Here is a 22,756-nt window from a genome sequence, read left to right on the forward strand (position 1 = left end):
AAAGAAATGCAATTATTAACTTTGTCTGACATCGGTCTGAGGCAAGAAAAGTTTCCCCAACGGGGTTCTTAGCTTTCAAGAAGACTTCGGCTGAAATACTTTCGTAAATCTCAGGAGCTGGCCGACTGGCACTTGCGAACTGCTTCTGCTTCGGGCACCGCACGGCAACAAAGACTGAAGAAAATGGCGTCGGCTGCCTCTTTTATACCCCTGCCGCACTGACGTCAGGGAAGAAGCGACGACAACCGACGCCGGACCTAGACTTTGGAATTCGGCCGACCGAGGACCCGCCTGACGGCAGGATAACCCATCTGTAATGACTGCAGCTGTATGCACGATGAACATCAGAGGTTGACATGGCTGGGTGTAGCGTGTCCTTATACATTTAGAATAGTCTCATTACACCTGTAATGACTGGGTGTAGGCTGTCCTTACACATGCAGAATATAGTCATTACAATTGTAATTAATGGACACAGGGTACTGTATGTAGAACTGATGGCTAGGTGTAGGGTGTCCTTACACATGCAGAATAGTGCCCTTACACCTCTAACTTATTGGATGCAGGGAACCGTAATGCAGAACTGACAGATGGGTATAGGATGTCCTTATATACATATGTAGAACAGTGTCATTACAAGTGTAACGAGTGGATACAGGGTCCATGAATGTAGAGCTGATGGCTGGGTGTAGGGTGCCCTTATACATGTAGAGTAGTGTCATTAAGCATGCAATTAATGGATAAAGGGTCCCTGTATGTAAAACTGATGGGTGGGTGTAGTAATGTCCTTATACATGCAGAATAGTATCATTACACCTGTAATTAATGGATACAAGTAATATAGTTTGTGTTTTATTTGTTTCTGTATGTACTTGTGCTGGAATATAGTAAGTGTTGATATCCTGTATGTTTTCAGTATTTTGAGTTTTCAGTATTTTGAACTTTCAGGATTTTGGTCTTTCAGGATTCTCTAGCGCTTATATGTGTGTGTGTGTATATATATATATATATATATATATATATATATATATATATATATATATATATATTTGGTCTTTCAGGATTCTCTAGCGCTTATGTGTGTGTGTGTGTGTGTGTATATATATATATATATATATATACACATATACATATATACATATATATATACATATATACATATATATATATACATACACACATATATGTACATACACACATATATACACACACACCAAATCATCAAAACCACACATCATCGAAGAAGAGATCGTTGAGATGAGAATTTTGAAATCCCATTTCAAGCGAACCAGCAGAAAATCTTCCTGGGGTAAGTAACCAATTACTCAAAAAGAAACAAAACCTAAATCACACCATCCCTAACCTATCCAGTAACTATAACAACTCAAGAGATCGCACTACAGTTGGGAAATCTGAAAAGGTTATTGTGTAGGGAGAAAGTGAAAATTGAACCCCTAGACATCAGGATGAAATATAGACAAGGTACCTTTCCCTGCAGGAAATGTTGTGTGTGTAAATTTATCTCCACTGTTCAAAGATTTGAACTTGTAGATTTAGGTGTTGTTTTTGAACCGAAATTTTATGCTACATGTGACACGACGAATGTCATTTATTTGGCCACTTGTGAAGTCTGCGGAGCCTACTACGTGGGTATGACCACACGTAGATTCAAGGACCGCATTTATAATCATGTGTATGACATCAGAAAAGGAAACATCACCAATGTGTTAGCTAGACACTGCCAACAGTTTCCATCGCACAATTTCAAATTTAGGGTTTTGCAGTTGTTGCATCCAAATAGAAGAGAAGGGGACATTGTAGGTGCCCTCGAATTGAATGAATTAAAATAGATTCTAAACCTCAGGGCACATATAGAACCTGGTTTGAATTCGGCCCTTAGTATCAGACCTGCACTTTTAGGAAATAATTAAAGTTGTTTTAATATTGTTATTTATTGATTTTTGTACACATACTTGTAGTGGTATTTATAGATTTTTTACATGACTTTTTCACCACTTTTTCAATGACATTTTCACTCCTTTTTTCCTTTCCTTCCTTCCCTTTTCCTTCCCTTTTCCCCTACCCCTTCCCCCCCCTTCCTCCCCCCTCCCCTCTCCTTCCTCCTTCCTTTTTTCTCCCCCCCTCCCCTTCTCTCCCCACCCCCTCCTCCCCTCTCCTCCCTTTCCCTTCCTTCCTTCATCACCTTCCCTTGTTTCACTTCCTTCCCATACTTTTTCTATTCCCTCCATCTTCTTCTTGCCTACTCTTCCCTTTTTCTCATACACACATTGTTGTTTTTAATATTAATGATAGTACATTTATTATGTATTCATGACCGTTGGTCTTTTAACATCTTATTTGATGATATCGCTTTCATATTTCATTGAATCTATATGTTGCAAATGGACCTTTTTATATGCCCATCCATATTTGTATACATAGTTTTTTTATATAGATCAATTTTTCTAGGTTGTTGTTTTAACTTGTATATTTCTTATGGATATATACACTATGTAATCAAATTAGTATTCAAGCTTCTGAAGACCTGTATTCAAGACATCTATATGTGTATATATTTTAACTAAATTTGGCTTTTTTTTTTTAGAACACAGTTAGAAACAACTCTGATGGCCTTTAAGCATGATTACCATTTTAAATGCATATAAGCTTGCTTAATTGTTTGATCTAATTGTTTAATTAGGGTGGATATTTTGTATATAAAGATAAGGATTTGCCTTTTATAATGTAACCTGAGGAAGCGCACTAGGATAGTGCGTGAAAGCGCTTGTTCTTCGTTGTTCAGCTGGCTTGTGGAAATGGCATTTCAATGTTCTTGTCCTGACCATCTCGTCTTTGCTGATGTGGGGTTTTGATGATTTATAAAATGTATAAACACACACTAATATATACACACAAATGTACACCATCACACACACACATACACAGATACCTGTGTGTGTGTGTGTGTGTATATACAGTGGATATAAAAACTGTACACACCCCCCTGTTAAAATTACAGGTTTTTGTGATATAAAAAAATTAGGCCACAATAAATCATTTCAAAACTTATCCCACCTTTAATGTGACCTATAACCTGTACAATTCAATTGAAAAACAAACAAATCTGTTAGGGGAAAAAATATAAACAATAAAAAACGTACAGTAAGCTGGTTGCATAAGTGTGCACACCCTTAAACTAATACTTTGTTGAAGTACAGATTTTTGCAGAATGTCCAGATTTTTGTCTCAAATATTTGGTCTGTTCCTCATAAAATCTGTGGTTTTATGGTAAATTATGGAGGAATGAAGTCACTAAATAATGACATATATTTGAGTTTCAGACTTCATATCCTTCAGAAAATGCATGTTAACACAAATCATGTTATTCTAACTGCTTTCTAAATGAACAAGAACAATCTGTCCCTATTTTTTGGCCTGTGTCCCCACATCATTTTAGGCTTTGTCCAGATTTCTTGTGTTAAGGAGTTGAGGTATGAAGAGCACTGGTTGTCCTTCATAAAGGTGGCAACACTACTAATGCTAGCAAGTATAGAGTAATAAGCTTGACTAGACTTCTCTGAAAGATTGTGAAACATATCACTATAGACTTCATAAACAAAGACATTGACAACCTAAAAATCTCTCAACCCAAATCAGTTTAGGTTTGTGAAGTGTTGATCCACCTACCTAAACCAGTGAAACTTGTTTTAAAAACGTCACTAAGGTTTTAGATAAGAACAAAACCCTACATAAAGCAGATGTTAATCTGGGCAAGGCCTGTGATACTATCCCACACTCAGTCATATAAACAAACTAATCAAACAAAGTAAATCCATATGGAACCTGCTATAGATCTAACTAGTGCCAAGACAAAATCCATTGACAAGTCCAGGGGCACTGTCTCCACCAAAAGACTTATTACTTCTGGAGTCCCACAGGACTTTGTGCTTAGCCTGCTCTGACTTGGTATCTGTTTATCTGATGTCCACGCTAATGTCATGGGTCGGGTGTTTGGCTTAGCTTCACAGATGACTGCAAACTTAAAGTTATCAAACTCTCTAGTGGACCCAAGGATCATTCAAGACGGTATGTTATGTATAAACACATCATGCTAGAACTATGGGGTAACAGTAATGCAAACATTTCAATATTGTGTCATTTGGAAAACAAAGCACCCTCATACCTGCCACACAGAAGGTAACCCCTCAATGTCAGTGCAGTTAATAGAGACTGGGGCACTTTTGTATGCCATGAATTTTGCTGCAACCACCATGTCTTTATGTCTGTTATAAAATCCTTCTACCAACCCAGACAGATTACCAAGGATCCAGGGTGCCTGACCTGTGTATAAGACTAAAGGGACCAAAAACATTTTAAATACTTGTATCTTACTATCCATGTCCATGTAATGAAGCTTACATTTTCTCCATTTTTCTATTATCTTTTGTTTACTCTCTTCCCACATATCCTTACCTGCCACACTAGAATAATTTTTGATCCATACTCATAAATATTTCGTTTTACCATGTCCCCATAAATATGGCTATTCCTGAACCAGTTCATGTGTGGGTACATAATTTACCTCTATTACTTTTCTTTTAGCTTCATTAATTTTGTATCCAGAAAAGATTTGAAACAGTCTCAAAATGTTCCACAGCACTGTAATGTCTTTTTTGGGTTTTGTCAGGTACAAAATAATATCCTCTGCAAATAAAGCCAGCTTTTGTTGATTAAGATAATGATTATATCCTTGAGTTACTGAGTCCCTTATTTTCTTTGTCAGTGGTTATAAATATACCACAATTAAGACAAGGGAAAAAGAACACCCCTGCCCGGTTCCTATGCTCAAGCAGAAATTATCAAGGAAGGACCCCACCAACTTTAATTTTCACCTCCGATCCTTCACATATTCTCCTAATCAGCCTTATATTTTTTTCAGGAAATGCAAATGCTTCCATTGCCCTGCTCAAAAAGTCCCAGCTTACTCTGTCAAATGCTTTCCCTGCATCAAGCCCCACCAACAACAATGGTATTTTCTTACATTCTGCTTCTCTCTGGATCATCAATATTCTGTTAATGTTGTTAAATGTTTGCCTCCCTTCCACACAACCACACTGATTCATATCTATCAGTTTTGGCATTACTTTTGCCATTCTTTTAGCAATTATAGATATGCACACTTTAAAATCATGGTTTAGTACTGACATGGGCCTGTATAACGCTGGAGCTGATGGATCTTTACTTTTTTACGTATTACAGCTACCACTGGTTTCTTCCAGGACAATGGTACTTCTCCTAAAATACTGTTAAAACCTTCCAAATCTTTCTCATTTTTTTCCTCCTAGCTTCCAAACTTCCACAGGAATACCATCTATTCCTGGGTACTTTCCTGTAGATTGGTTATACAGCACAATTGCTATCTCATCTCCTCCTATCCTGTTAGTAATTGAGCCTCATCTACCTCTAACCTTGTTTTATTTAATTCTTACAAAAACATTTCCATTTGTATTGTTCCTCACCCATTCTTGAGCCCTCAAAGGCAGAAGAGCTGACACAGGTACAGTGAGTACTATAGGGCTGTCAACCAACCTTTGTTGTCCAGCCACTGACCCAGCTAATGCTTGAAAGTCTGGTGTTGTGTCTCACATATGCTTAGTAAAAGGAATAACATGCACAGCAACTGTGAAATCTGACAATGAACACACAACATTTGCGATAGCTCTTGATAAGACAAGTAAGCTTACCATTTGCATCAAACTTTGACCTTGTCGGAGAAACAAAATACAGTCCAAAGCAGGAGGAAGGGAGGACTGACACTGGAAAACACAATGCCAGTAAACTCTTATGTATGGACAGGTGAGTGCTTTTGCGTCTTGGGTGGTGCTTCATTGTTTGCATGTAGCACACCACCGTGCACTGCCGTATAGCAATGGTTATAGACCAAAACGTTTTGCTTGTTAAATTTTCCCTTAGCACTTTGCTTGTGGTCCTCCAGAGGTTTTTCGTGGCCCTGTTGTACTGTCAGGTGGAACACTAAGCATATCTTCTGAGGTACCAACACACCTCTCTCCCACTAGCCATTCCTAAGTGTGACCTCTTTTCCTGACCACATAACCTAACACTATGGAGGGTCAGTTTACCTCAAGGCAACTTGGTCAACATGGCCCTCATGAAGCAGTGTAGCAACTGCCTCATTTTCGCTGACACCCTTCAACTCCTATTCCACAGAAACTTAAATAGTGAGAGATGCTCTCAAAAATTAGCCAGTACATATGACAATGAGCAGGTTGTCAGCATGCACACCTCACCTCTTCCACCACTCAAACCCACATCACACATACTGACATATATGGAAGTCCTCACCAGAAAGATACCCAAATACCAAACATCATGCAAATACAAAAATGCAACGTGAAATAATTCCTATGCAGAGCACGGGATGCACCACTACACATCACCAGTGTCCTACCTGTCAAGCCCATAAGGCAGAACACAAAACTAAACATATTAGTCATTGGTGATTCTATCGTGTGACACACACACATGTCCCTCTCAGCAGGCTAGATAAGTAAAAGGTCACTGTTAGCATCAGGTGCCAGGGTACACAATATCAAACATGCACTCAAGTTTCAAAACAGCAGTTACTGTTATGACTCCATCATAGTCAATATGCTGGTGTGAACAACTTGAGACAGATCTCTGTGGACTATATGAATAGAGACATGATTGAACTGTCAGACTGTGTATCTCAGCCAGGTATGTCCATAGCCTTAAGCAGCATTCCACCTTCACCTAGGATGATGCCGCTGTACAAACAGAAAATGCTGGACTTAAATAAGTGGCTTATTTTCTATAGTCATTCTGACGGGATGTAATGTCTGTCAGCCTGGAATGACATGTTCGACAGGTCTCAATGTTTTGCCGTAGATGGTCTTCATCTGTCACCCCTACAAATTCAGCTATCAGATCAGTCTCTTGCCAACCCTATACTGCCTTTTTTAGATAGTGTCTCAAGGACAAAATTCCCGACATAATAATTCCCTATAAAAAACCTCAGAGTTATGCTGTTCAAAGCTGGGAGTCATACTGTGAAAGTACACTCACTGGAAGCAGTCCTCACAGTGGAAGATGCAGATGTGTACCATCTTGTAGACCGGGTTCAAGTCTGTGAAGAGCACCCTAGCCATACCGAGTTACACCTCCTTCCATAAGTTCAGACCACAAACTGAATGAGTGAAAAATAAGGGAGACGGTGTATCAATATTCATCAAAGATACATGCACCTCTAGTATGGTTAAACCATACAATTCAGTGGTGATAATTCGGGTGCAGTTAACGATTGGCAGGACACCTATTCAAGTCATTGCCAGCTATCAAACCCCCACCATGCATCAAGACACCCACTCTGCCTATTTGGATCGACCTGAGTCTATCAGGATACATGTAAGCACCATGATTTTGGCCAACTTTAACTCATACGCCATTGAGAGGGTAAATTACTTGTGCTTAAAATCACTTGCCCAAAGGTTCATTGACGGTTACCTCCAGTGCTCTGGACCAGCTGGTTGAGACCACCGCAAGGGATGCCCACATCGTGGACCTGATGCTTACCAATATGGAGGACCACTGGAGCAGCCCCACTGTGGGGTCTTTCCTGGTGAGAGCTGACCACAAATCAGTCTCATTCTAAGTAACTGTCACACCTAAGCCCCCACCCCAACAACAACTTCATTAAAAATATTTCCAAAGGTGATTATAGCCTCTTACAGGATGGTTTAAATAGCTACAATGCACCTCCCCCCTCAGATGGAGCTAGCAACTATAGCGAGCGCTACACCAATGCTTTATTCAAACACTTGTGCAGCTGCAATAACTCGGCCACACCTGATCAGACCAAAATAGACTCCTCAAGGAAGAGCAAACCTGCATGGTGGACAACTGCCATTTACAGACTTTACATTGAGATTAATAGATTGCTGTACGAGAGTAAGAAGGGATGAGCAGTAAAATTAAAGGACTCCCTCCTGACCATAAACAAACCAATAAGACTTCATTGTGAAGTCCTCCAAAGCAAACTACTAATACAAATTAGCTTGCTCAACTTAGGACAACCATAATGTGTTGTTTAGTGACATCCGTAATCTAAAATGTGTTTAGTGACATCCGTAATCTAGAATGAAAGGTCAGGATTTGGTCAGAACTGGAAGCTAATGATACCACATATACTAAGGCTATGGACAGAGCTAAACTGTTAGCTGACAGGTTCTGTGAAAACCTCACTTCCCTGACCCCACCACGTGTACCCCCATGATATCCCTGGCACCTATCTCATACCTTCTCTCCTTAAAGAGCAGATAGTGAACACCCTCTCTAAGGCTAAAAACATATCATCTATGGGACTTGATGACATCACAGGCTGTGCCCTACATGGGTTCAGACAAGAATTAGCAACACTATTAGGTACTGTTTTCAACAGGCTTTGTCGCAGCTGAGCCACCAATATCACCTTGCATGAAGGTGGTGCTTCCACTGACCCCAGGATCACTAGACCTATTAGCCTGTCTAGCCTTATCTGTCTAGGCCATGGATTGAATCATCATGGACCTTATCAACAAAGATGTAGGTAACCTCCAAACACTTGACCCTACCCAGTTTGGATTTCTCAAATGAAGATCATGCCTGTTAAACCAGGTGGACTTCTTCTAGACAGTCACCAATGCCCAGGACAAGGGAAAATCTGTGCATACAGCCTACCTAGACGTAGCCAAGGCTGTTGACACTATCCACCACTCAGGCATTATTTACAAACTCACGCTGCTAGGTATCAACCCTAATATTGTTAGATGGGTCACTAATTAGTATACTGATAGAGTCCATGTAGTCAAAATAGTGGAATACACCTCCAACAGAAGACCAGTAAACAATGGTGTTCCACAGGGATCAGTCCTGGGACGTCTATTGTTTGGGATATATCTGAGCTTCAAGCAAAAATTAAAGGTCTGTGGTTGACAAAGTTTGCTGACTACTGCAAGCTGTGAGCGGTCACTGAATCTGTAAACAATGTCAACATGATACACAAGGGTCTTACACAAACCACTGATTGGTGTCAAAGTCATGGCCTTACTCCATGCAAGCTGGGAGCTGCCACAGAATCTCTAATATTGTCAACATCATAGAAGATGGTGTTATACAAAGCAATGATTCTTGCCAAAGTCATGGCCTTAAACTCAATGCAGAAGACTGTATTATCATCCTTTTCAGTAAGTGCGATATTCCTACAAAGTACCACATCAATAGTAACACCCTAAGCATGGGCTTAGTGTTGACAGACCTGAGCACACAAGTTGACAGCAACCTTACCCTTGATCACCATGTCTCCATAGTGGTAAGAAGGGCATTCTATATTGCTCATCTCATAAAGAAGGGAATAGACTATAAAAAAATAAAGTTATAACCTCCCAGTAATCTTCCATCATCAGCACAATAATAGAGTACAACCCCTTTTGGTATGTACCCTGCAGCAGCTGGAGAGACCACAAAGGTTATGCAAAATGAAAAATCAAGGTCTTCAGCATCTGTCCTACGTTGATCATGTGAAATCACTGTCATGTTTTTCTGATTCATATAGACTACTTCGAGGCAGTCTCTGCCTTGCATGTAAGGCAGTCTCTGACCCTGGTGTATTGGAAATGTGTATCCAGAAGTCAAATTGTACACAGGTTACTCACTCTAAAGATATTAACCTGGTATGTGACATTAATGGAGCATGCTGGAGGGACAGATTTGTCTCCCAAAGGTTACCACACCTTTGGAACATACTCCCAGTTCATGTCAAACAGAGCCCCTCAATGGCCCTCCTCAAACTCAGTCTGGATAATTGGATGAAATTGCCATGAATTCACTTACAGGGGTTACACATCTAAGACAGGGTCAATAGTTGCTGATCGTGGAAGCAAGGGTAGAAGTTTGCTAGGCTTGTAAGGGAGCCAAGACCATTTGCCTAGCAACTTCCTATGATCCTATGGTGCTAGAGTCCCTATGAAAGGTGAGCCCATTTACTGTCATTCTGACACATCAAGAGCAGAAGTGAAGATCTCACCAGTCTTAAAAAAACAACAGGAAAGTAAGGACTTACTCACCTCTGAAGTACTGAAACCTGTGGGGGTGTGGTTGGTGAGGTGGGGGGATGAATCAAAGTAGCCTGAGGCATTTTTACAGTTTTTTATTTCTGTTCCATGGTTGAGCTGTGAGCAGCAGCAGACTATCAGCTGCTTGGCGGCCCTGCAACATCTCCATACTCCTTGTCCGGAAGTACCCTTTTTGGTGTGGACAATTCATTAAAAAGGGAATTGGTCTTTGTTCTACTGCTGAACTATGGCTGCTTGTTGATCTTCCCTCAAGAATTGTTTACTCCCTGTCTGGTACTAAACAGCCTATGTCAGGATGGCTCCACATGGTGGGCATCATATTCAAGGGAAACTTTAATCACTCCTCTATACATCAGGAATCGTACATGCTTTAAAGTTACAGGCACAGAGATTCTTGGACTTTGTATATGCAAACAACCTTGACCAAATAGTGAATGCACCCAGTAGAGGCTCCAACATACTGGACCTCATGCTCACAAATATGGGAGAATGCTGCACCTACCACAGTGTCTCGTCCACCCTGGCAAGGTCTGACCATAAAGATGTCACCTTTAAAAACAAAATCAACTCTGTAATCCTATTAAAACCATTAATAGTTAGGAACTATTCCAAGGCAAATTACCTTTTATTAACTGACGGTTTGTCAAAATACAATGTGCCTCCAAACCCTGAGAACACAGCAGCCTATGCTGAATTGCTGTCAGAAACCTTGTACAACCATGTCAATGGCTGCATGAAGGATAATGTACTTGCCAGAAGTAAGCCCAAAACTAGCCCCAGAAACAAATTGCCCTGGTGGCATCCCAAATTAAACAGAATATACAACAAAAGGAAAACGTTATGGCAAACATTAGGAGGGGTAACTCCCATTAAGACAAAAACTCTCTTATTAAAGTGTAAATAGTTAACTAAGATGGCTAATTAGGTCAAGCAAAGTCAACTTTGAAGTTAAGACAGCCTCCCAATGAAAGATAACTATAAAGTTTTTTACAGTTATATCACAAACCTAAAGGGCAGCACACAGCAATGTGCTGAACTGGTGGTTAATGGTGCCACAATCACTAAGCCTAGCAATAAAGCAAACCAGTTAGTGGACAAATTAATTTCCAATGTTACCCTCTCTCAACCCCAACCATCCTCTAAAATGACCCTCAAACATAACTATTCCAACTATAACTAGGGAGCATGTAGTGGCTGTCCTCACCCAAACCAAGAACATGGTATCAGTAGGCCCCAATAACATCCTAGGATGCCTTCTGAATAGTCAGAAATATGACTTATCAGTACCCATGGCATTATTATTTAAGTATAGTTATAAAATAGGCTTTGTGCCACATACATGGAGGACTGTGATGGTCACCCCCCCCCTTCATAAGGGCAGACCTTCAACAGATTCTGGAAACTACCGATTCATTAGTCTAACTCGTCTTACTTTCAAAGCCATGGAAATTGTCAACAAGGACTTAGGAGACCTCCAGACACTGGATCCATCACAGTTTGGCTTTGTCAAAAGATGGTCATGCTTACTGAATCTGGTGGACTTCTATGAAAAGGTCATGAAGGCAACGGATGAGGGGAAAATGGTGCATAAAACCTACCTAGATCTGGCTAAAGCATTTGATACAATACACTCCGGCATTGTGAGCAAAATTATGGAACTAGATATAAACCACTTTATAACATTCTGGATAGCTAGCTGGCTCATTGACAGGGCCCAGGAGATTAGAATGAATAAGATCACCTCCACAGAGAGACCAGTCACCAGTAGGGTCCCACAGGCTTTTGTGGTAGACCCACTCCTCTTTGGCATCTACTTGTCAGATGTCAAAGTCAAAGGCCTCTGGCTAACCAAATTCACAAATGACTGCAAATTGGGAGGAGCCATTGAATCCCCTCCAAGATGAGAACACCCTTCAGGAAGGTCCAATACAGATGAATGCCTAGTGCCAAATCCATGGCTTAAAACTCAGTACCAAGAAATGTATTCTAGTACCTTTTCAGAAGTCTGTCACCCCAGATACGTCCTCAGTAAAACACCCTTAAAAGTTGATTTACTAGTAAGGGATCTGGAAACTCATGTAAATCGTAACCTAGCCTTTGACCGGGTCTATATTATAACAACGAACGATCAGATGATGGAACATTGTTATATTGACCCCAAAAGCATATAAACTCAAAACAGCAAACAACCAGAACAGCAATTTTTATGCTAGGGGAAAAAAAATCGCTGTTCCAAAAAAAAAAAAAAAAAGCACTAAACATTAAATGAAGTGGGGGGCTGTGCCCCCCAAACTGCCCCTACTTAAATATTGCACTACAGTGAATGAAACTGCGCAACACGGACAGCCAGCCCAGTGATTTCTTTCCCTGGGAAAAAATTTGCTGTTCCGGCCATTCGCTATTTTGCCAGTTCGACATTTAGTGTTCGAACCAACAGCGTTCGATCATCTGATCGTTCGCTAAACTAAAGTAGAACCTTTTGACCAACATGTGTCCAAGCTAGTAAGAAAATATTTCTATGTTGTTCAACTTATAAGCCAAGGTTTGGCATCCAAGTCCAGAGAGGTCACCATACCAGTGTACTTGGCCTTTATCAGACCTATTATAAAGTATAATGCCCACTTTACTATGTACCTGACCAGACTCATGCACCAAGTGGAACACCCACAAAAATTCCATACAAAAAGAGCACAGGGAGTAAACAAAACATCCTACACTGATCATCTCAAAGTCTTGTCTCTTTACTCTGTATCATGGTGATCTTTGCCTGGTATACAAGGCAAACCTGGACCCTATTTGGATGAACCTTTTGCATATCCACAAACAAACAGCATCAGAACTACTAAATTTAAAAACCTACATTTTGTTTTCAAGATAAATACGACACACTGGAGAGACATATATGTTTCTCAGACAATTCCCATTCTGTGGAACAGGCTCCCTATCCATGTGAAGCTCCCTATCCCTATTTAAGAGGGACTTGGATCGGCAATGTTGTAGTGTACTGGCTCACCAGATGAGCAGTAGCAAGCGTCGCCCAAGCCACGCCCCAGCTGGTTGATGTCTTGCTGTTGTCATGAATATGCAATAGGATGTGGTTTCCTCTGCATGAATATTCATCCTGATGAGCAAGGGGCATGCATGTGGAATTGGGTGAGCCAAAACAAGAATGACAAAGCTATGAATATTTTAATACTATTTGCATGGCTTTTCTGTAAATCTAAACAATTAATTTTTGAATTTTTGCTTTGCTTTTGCAGGGGGCAAGCCCCCTGCACCCCCCTGGGAGGGTGCTGTGCCCACTCCCACCCCCCCGCTACTCAACTATAGGCTAAACCCAGACTACAGGCAGGCTCTGAACTGTGAGGCGCACACAGCAGTTGAACAGGGAGCTGCTAAATGCCACGGTATTCAGAAATGCAAGGGGTACTTTTAAACTATTGCAACTATTCTGACAGGAACATACAGTAGTCAGAGATGCTCATCTGCATTCATTATATGCATGCTGTCATGGGCTAATATGCATGGCATCCCAGTCATGCCTCATTTCCATTCCACCTCACAGCCCTAATGGTTATCCATCATCCTGGCCATGCCCACTCCTGCGTGAAACTGCCGGTGAGCCAGTACACTACAATATCACCCTTGGAACAATGGATGGGTAATCAGAACTTTACCCCTGGTCTGGCTAAATTGTCTGGAAAAGATAGTCATTCAGTAAATCACTCCCTATAAAATCAAGATTTTAGTTCAAATTTGGCTTGCACAGCTAAGCTTATAAGGGCCAAAGTGGTTGCTAGTCTAGTATGCACCAATGAATATCTTTCTAAATATGTCATGCTCCTTGTAAATGTCTCACTGAAATCACCTCAATTACAAATGTGATATAAATACAGGCCCTGTAATGGAAGATTCACTTTTAAAGAAAGTAAGCAAATTAATACGAAAATATGATTGCTTAAAAAAGTACTTGGGGATATAAATATAGTACAGTTTTGTACCTACCATACATGCAGTTGTCAGATAGGTATGCATCTGCAGTCCTCACATATTGGTTGTCCTGCCTCAGGCAGCCCTTCGGTCGGCCGGATTCCAAAGTCTGGGTCCGGCGTCGGCTGATGTCGCCCTTTCCCCGACGTCAGAGCGCCTGGGGTATAAAAGCGTCAGCCGACGCCATCTTCCTCAGTTTTTCTTGCCCCAGATGCCAGGTGCCCTGTAAGGAAGGCTAAATTTGGAGAAATGCAATAAATACCAAACATGCACAGAAATATATATATATAAAACAAATACACCATAAAAGATAACCCCAGCTAGCTTTGAGAGGGATAAGTACCCAAGAAATACCACAGAGGGGAAGGAGGGAGGGTAAACCTGACTGCAGATGCATACCTATCAGACATCTACATTTATGGTAGGTACAAAACTGTACTATGTCCTACAAGGATGCATCTGCAGTCCTCACATATGGGTAGAATACCATAGCCAATCTGGGGGTGGTAGGATCTATGCAAAGGATGGTGTAGCTAAAATGCCCTGCAGGACTGCCGTAGCAAAGCCTGCTCTGGATCTGGAATATAAGGGTAAATTGTAATGCTTGGAAAATGTATGCACGGAGCTCGATGTAGCAGCTTCTAAAATGTCCTTGGTAGCCACCCCTCTTAAGAAGGCTGTGGAGGTGGCTGTGGCTCTCGTGGAATGAGGTCTAATGTTAGCTGGCACAGTTTTGACATGAAATGAGTAACAAAATCGAATGCAATTCCCTATCCATTTTGAAATTGTCTGTTTGGAAACTGCTTTTCCTTGTGCACCAGCAGCATATGCTACAAACAGCTGGTCAGTTTTTCTGTAAGTTTTAGTTCTGTCCAAGTAGTAGCGCAACTGTCTGTGAATGTCCAGGGTATGCAGAAGTTTCTCCCCTTTGTTTTGTGGATTTGGAAAGAAGGTAGGCAGGTGAACAGCTTGGTTCAATGAGACCCTGGATACCACCTTTGGCATAAATGAAGGATTGGTTCTCAATGAGACTCTGTCCTGATGAAAAATAAGAAAAGGTTGTACTGCCATGAGGGCCTGTAACTCAGATACTCTTCTTGCTGAGGTTATGGCCAGAAGGAAGGCAGTCTTCCAAGACAGGAACTGTAGTTCTGAAGATGCTGCTGGTTCAAAGGGAGGCAGTGTTAGTTTTTCCAACACAAAGTTAAGGCCCCATGTAGGCACTGGTGGTTTCCTTGGAGGATTGATGTTTTTAATTCCTCTTAGAAACTGTCTTAGGAGAGGATGAGAGAAGACAGGTGGATCGGTATTCTATTCTGCTGAAATTGCTGAAGCATGAATTTTAATGGAAGAGTAAGACAGGCCATTGTGGAGCATTTCTGCCAAGTATTCCAGGATATGTGCCATGTTCATCACTGTCGCATCTAGGCCCTTTGTGGTGCTCCAAGTGTGAAATCTTTTCCATTTTGCTGAATATGCCTTTCTTGTGGAAGGCCGGCGAGCTTCCATGATGATATCCTTCACTCTCTTGGATAGCTTATCCTGGGGAGGAGTCAAGGTATTCTCCAGGCTGTTAGCTGCAAGGTTTTTAGGTTGGAATGCAGAGTTTTGTAATTGTGCTGTGTCAGGAGAAGTGGCCATTGAGGAAGAGGCCACGGTTTCGTGCGTGACATGCTCTTTAACAGTGGGTACCAGTGCTGTCTTGGCCAGTCCGGTGCTATCAGAATCACTTTTGGCTGCTCTGTCCTGATGTTTTTTGAAGTATACTGCGTGTATTTGCTTTTTTACTAACTGTATTTAATGTAATGTTATTCCAAATGTATATATTTTATTACTATCTTTTACACTATGTAACTTAGATTGTATTTGCTTTGCTTTTGGAGCTTTTCTCCCCGGGCCTCCACTGAAAATGGGTACGTTCTGGCCCAGTGGACTTCCCCGGTAATCAAACTGGAAATAAATAAATAAATAAATCTTCAGTAAGACCTTGGTCATTAACGGAAGAGGTGGGAATGTATACACTGTTAAGAGTTCTCCAGCTGAAAGAGAGGGCGTCCACTTTCCATGCTTGTGGGTGGTATGTCCTTGAGCAGAATTTCTTCAGCTGAGGATTGTGGTGGGAGGCAAAAAGATCTATGTCCGGCCTCCCCCATGATTGTGTTATCTGAAGGAAGATGTCTGGGTGCAGCATCCATTCGTGTGCATCCATGATATTTCTGCTTAGGCTGTCCGCCAGTATATTGTCTTTTCCTGGCACAAACTGGGATTGCAGCTCTATATTGAGTTTCAGGGAAAGTTCCCATAGATTCATTGTCAGTCTGCAAAGAGGGTAGGAATGGGTACCTCCTTGCTTGTTTATGTACCACATAACTGTGGTGTTGTCTGTCCTTAATAGCAAGTGGCCTTGATGCAGAAAGAGTTTGAAGGCCTCAATTGCATGTATCACTGCCAGCATTTCCTTTTGGTTTATGTGCATGCGTAGCTCTTTTTGTGACCATAGTCCTTGAATGCATCTGCCCTCCATGTGTGCTCCCCATCCGTGGTCTGAAGCATCCGTTGTAATGGTTTGGCTGGTTATTGGTTTGCTGAAGGGCAGACCCCTGTTTGACTGGCTTGCTTGAGCCCACCACAGAAATTCCTTTTGAAGGCATGGAATGAGTGGTATCAAAGTTTCTAAGCTGTGACTGTGCATAGTCCATAAACTCCTTAGGTACCATTGTAGTTTCCTCATATGCAGCCTTGCTTGTGGAATCAGAAGAATGCAAGATGCCATGTAACCCAGGGCCTGCAGGATTTTCCTTGCAGTCAGCTACGTTTGTCTTGTCAGATTTTTGAAGTAATCCGGTAGTTGTCTTTGTTTTTCTTCTGTGAGAAAAGCCATTTGGGTGGTTGTGTCTAGATTTGCACCCAGAAAAGTTATTCTTTGGGATGGAACAAGTCTTGATTTGTGAATGTTGACTGTATATCCCAAGGCCTGAAGTAGGTGGATGGCATAATTCAAGTGTTTTACCAAAGTTTGTTGGCTGTCCGCTTGTATAAGGCAGTCGTCCAGATATGGGTATATTTGAATCCCCTGAAGTCTGCAGTGTGCAATTACTGATGCCAGGCATTTCGTGAATACTCTGGGCGCAGTAGATAAGCCAAAGGGCAATGCTGAGAATTGATAATGTTCTGAACCTGCAAGAAATCTGAGGTGTCTTCTGCAACTTTGTCTGATAGGGACATGCAGGTAATACCTCCTTGAGGTCTAGAGTTACCAGCCAAGACCACTTGCCCAGCATGGGAAGGAGTTGCTGTAGAGTCAGCATTTTGAATTTTGGCACAATGAGATAAGTATTCAGTGCGGACAAGTCGAGAATAGGCCTCCATTGTTTTTTCTTTTCTTGGAACAAGGAATAGTCTGGAATAAAATCCTTGGCCTTGTTCTGAAAGAGGAACCTTTTCTATAGCTTTCATTTGCATTAAGTTGGAGATTTGTTTCAAGGCCTCTGCCCTTTGATTCGGTGGCAGGTCTGGCATGCCTTTTCTTTTTGGTAATGTGTGAAAATGGAACCTGTATCCTTTGTCTATTATTTGCAGTGTCCATTTGTCCCTTGTAATACTGTGCCAATTTTCTGAGAAAGAAAGCTTTCCGCCCAAAGTGCTTCCAATTGAGCCCTGGTTGGTGGTGTCAAAGTAAAGTCATTGAGTCTGTCCTTGTGCAGCAGTTGTAGGTCCTGCACTACCTCTCTGGTTGGGAGGCTGCCATTGACGTCCTCTGTAGGAGCCTCTAGCTTCCCTCTACCTCTGGCACGCCTGTTTTTGCCTCTTTGAATTCTCTCTGTGTCTGGAAAGGACCAATTCTTGGAAGGCCAATTTCTGCTGAATCTTGGTGGTTGGACTTGGAGAAAATCTTTGACTGTTTGTACAGATTTTGCCTTTTCCTCAAATTTCTTTAAGACCTCCTGAGCAGTGTAGCCCAATAACTTTTGCTTTTCCAGTGGAGCATCCAGCAGCTTTGCTTTAACATGGTCTGGCAGAGATTGTTCCTTCAGCCAAGCATGCCTACGTATGACTGCACCTGTCATAGCTGACCTACATGAAGCTTCCAATGCATCATAACCACACTGCAAGAAATGGTTGCTAACCTGTTGGGAGTTATGTACCAGATCCTGAAGTGATTTGCGATCTAGGGGTTCAGGTGAAGACAGTTTTTTATGCAATTCATCTAACAAATACTCTTGGTACTGTATCATATGAAATTGACAATTTAATGCCCTCATAGAAAGAGTAGCAGAAGTATACACTTTTTTACCCCATCTCTCTAAAGCCCTGGACTCCCTTTCAGAGGGGAGTGGATTTTTAGTAGTGGCAGCTGCAATCCCTTTAGGACCCTGGGAAATAGTTAAATAGTTTCTGGATCAGCAGAGTGGGCCTTGTAAAGGAAATGATGCGAGTCTGGGACCCTGTAGTACCTATCGGGTTTGACAGGAGCCGGAGGAAGTGTGTCAGGGGTTATGCTAGACTCAGAGTACACATCATCAATGACATTCAAAACAGGAGGAATAGCCAGGGGTCTATGCTGCGGTAAATGTAAAAAAGTCCTTAATCTCTTCCTGGAATCAGAGAATTCCTGTCCCTCCCATTTGAAATGCTCTCTCAGAGTGGAGGGTCTCCCCAAAGGACAGCTCTTCAGGAGGGGAGGCGAGGGGATAGATTCCTTTGCATCAGAATCCTCGTAGGCCGAAAAAGCCTCCTCCTGGTAGTCAGAGAGAGCAGAGCCATCAGAGGCCTCATCTGAGGAGTGGGGATCAGAGGGCTCAACCCTGGGCCTTTTGTCTAGAGGAGGTTGAGGGCCCCTGTCCGGATGTGGCTGAGAGCCCTTAATTAAGGAAATAAGGTCCTCTGCTAAACTTAGAATCTGTGAACCTGTAGTGGGTCCCTGAGGAATAGCCCTGGGAGGCAAAGCTTTTGTGTGTTTAGCAGCTTTAGCCCTGGTGAATGCCTTTATGGACATGGATGCAGGAGGCCTGGCTGCACCACGTGCTGGTGTAGTTTTGTCTAGAGGAATGGTGTCGGAAGTTTCCTGGACACCAGTTTCTGAAGGAAATTCAATAACAGACTCAGTAGGGGCCTCCGGGGCCAAGGTTGTCGGTTGAGCGGTTACGGTGGTCGGAAGTACCAAGGACTCTGTTTCAGCCGAGACAGAGACACTCGCGGTAGGCCTAGCCATGGTTTCAGCCGAAACCACGGTCCACGTGTGTTGGTCCTTGTCCTTCCGCTTCTTGGTTAAATGCGGAGTCGGATTCTCCGACGGCATATTGTAAGAGAAACTAGCCCCCAAAAATTCCTCTGCAAACTCCGCCCGACGCCTAAGCGTGCGTCGATTGAAGGAGGCACAGGCTGAACAGGCCGAGACGTCGTGGTCTGGGCCTAGGCAAGGGAGGCAGTAAGAGTGGAAATCCTTATGAGGTATTTGTTTCCCACAAGTTAAGCCATTATTAACTTTATCTGACATCGGCTGAGGCAAGAAAGAGTCCCCAACGGGGTACTTAGCTTTTGAAGTCTTCGGTAGCTGAATTACAGGAGCTGGCCGACCGGCACTTGCGAACTGCTTCTGCTTCGGGCACCACGCGGCAAGAAAGACTGGGGAAGATGGCGTCGGCTGATGCTTTTATACCCCAGGCGCTCTGACGTCGGGGAAAGGACGACATCAGCCGACGCCGGACCCAGACTTTGGAATCCGGCCGACCGAAGGGCTGCCTGAGGCAGGACAACCCATATGTGAGGACTGCAGATGCATCCTTGAAGGACATCTACTTCAGGACCTCTGCCGTTGAGGAGAGGCACCAGCAGGAGCTGATGGTCAGCAGTCTGGAGAAGAGCAGCAAAACTTTGGTGCACTTTATGAATATTCGACGACCTGTTATTTACCTCTTTTACAGTAACACCCATCAGTAATGAAACCATGCCTCCAAGCATGCATAAAATCACGTCTATATTACCTTAACGTACAATCAAAAGAGTGAACACTCTTTCATCGTACCAATAAGGTCTAAAGCACAAAATATCGAACATACGGAACAGCAAATTTTTCCCAGGGGAAAAAATTTGCTGCTCCAAAAAAAAAAAAAAAAACTTAAACACAAAGTGAAGTGGGGGGATTCACCCCCACACCCCCCTACTTAAATATACCAACTCCGAGATTGCACCATAGTGAAGGAAATGGCAAAGTCCTGAAGACGGCCCACCAAATTTTTTCCCTGGGAAAAAATTTGATGTTTTGAGACTTCGCTATTTTGCCATTTCAACAGTATCTGATCATCGAAATAGCTTTCTCTATTCAGTCCATGCGAGACTAATATAAATTCATAAAATCTATGGGGTGATCCTTCTTTGAGAAATAGCCAAAATCACTCCTCACAAACCGCATTAGAATATGTTGCATATTGGATGGGCAGCTGTGAATAGAAAAGGCAAAACAAAAGATAGTAATTATCCTTTTTCAGTACATGTTATGGTACATAGGGTAGAAGGCGAGTGCTGTGTCAAGAATGATACTGTACTCCTTTCCACAAAAGCCTAGAACAGTCCATGTATATCTGTAATGGAAACCTTACTTGATAAAGTGTTGTAGACCTGTTTAAGGGAACTAGAGTATATCAGTTATTTTGGCGTATGCCTCTACTTGTCCCACTGTGAACTGCAGTTACTAATATTATTATCAAGAAGCTACAGCTAGACACTAACATTCCTGCCCCAACATGTACAAGACAACTACTAAATCGAAAAAACAAAAACAGAACCCTACGGATGCACACAGATATGTACACATGCATGCATGTGTGTGTAGATATATACATATGCACACACACACACACACGCATATAAAATCACAGAATTTTAGCTACATACACAAATATACAAATGTATACCTAACAGTTACATAACACGACTGTTAAATGACCAGAAAGCCTAAGACAAATCCCACTTGTCCAAAAGAATGTAGCCACTCCACCACAACCAAACACATCTAAAAAAACACTGAATATCTGAGGAAATATCAACAGACATACTGAAATAACTGCTCACACAAAGTGCAGTAAAACTGGTAACCTGAAAATGAAATTACACTAAAGTGTATCACACTACTTAATTCAAAAAACATTACTATAAAAAGTTTTCTAAACATATAATTCCTAATTATCTGCCACACTGCACTAAAGAGGATAGTTATAATTCATCACATCTTAAATAACAAATCACCAGACATAAAAATGTTCACTTACATGTAATATCCAGCTTTGAAGTAGAATAAAGTTGTGTAAAGAACAAATTTTTCTATATAGTGCATTGCTTTTCCAAATTAACTCCGCAAAATCTACCTGCTATGTAAGCAACAAAACACAGCAATTATCCCGAACATTTGCTACAATAGGACTATAATAATAATAATAACAAAGTTAATGCACTAACTTCTCATCCAATCCTCTCGTCTAACTGCAACGTTTCAAATGAGCAGAATTTTGTAGAAATGGCAAACAGGTGCACCCTCCAGACAATAAAAAAATAAGTAAATCTGCCTTTATTTCCCCCAGGTTAACTATTTTGTGATGAATGCATTATTTTGTTACCAAAGTTGAATAAATAAATGTACTTAATGAAGTAAGATTTAAATAGGCCATTATCAAGCTTCTCATTCAGTGATATCAATGTCGGTAAGACAACTGAAAACAGTGTATTTATTGCCTCGTTAATCTGAATATGACCATTTACACTTAAGTAGGCACCATTTGTTTAATCTACTATTCAAGATCAAAAAGTGTTTAGCACATAGTCAAGGATGATGGCAGCAAAACTAGAATAATTTGCATGCAAAATTAGTTTGTCAAGCTTCTCTAACCAAGCACTGTGTCAGGGGATGACTACAACTGTTACAGTTTCACTGATCCTTTAAGTAAATACGTTAAACTTTAAATGAGAATTTTGTGAGGAGAGTAAAATACATAGAAAATGATAAAAAAAAGTTATATACAGTTTTATTTTCAATGTGTATGAACCTTCTACAGACACAGAAGTATGGAAAAATACTTGTGAAAATGTGAGTAACCATAAATTACAGCAGCTGTAGAGACGGCTTCTGCCATGAGGGGAAACGCATTCTTTTCCAACTGCAACAACCAAAACTTTGTGACATACAGATAGACAAGATAGTCTAAATTACAGGTGTGTATCATGCAGATAAAAGTATCGCTTCTCTACCTTAAAGACAGCAAGACCTTATTTGGTTTATAGTGGCCCTATAAAAATGTTACATTTCATTGCACATAAAGTTTATATATAATAGATAATCCTCTATGTGTTATAGATTACAGAGCGGCAACACAACATTCATACTGAGGAAAATAATGAAACATATTTCAAAGTAGTGTAAAGGAGACATGCAGTACAGTAAGACATATAGGATATACTTTATCAGTAGCTGCAGTCTACTTGGGTACTGTGAAAATATATGTTTGTGTATATATATGAGGTAGTAAGAAAAAATATTTTGAAGACAGCAATTAAAAGCATACTAGGATTCTAAAAAAAAACCAATTGTTCCTTGGCAGTGAAATTGTAGAGTAAATCGCTATTGA

This window comes from Protopterus annectens, chromosome 6.part1, assembly GCF_019279795.1.
Source record: "Protopterus annectens isolate FY-2018-M chromosome 6.part1, PAN1.0, whole genome shotgun sequence".
Lineage (NCBI taxonomy): Eukaryota > Metazoa > Chordata > Ceratodontiformes > Protopteridae > Protopterus > Protopterus annectens.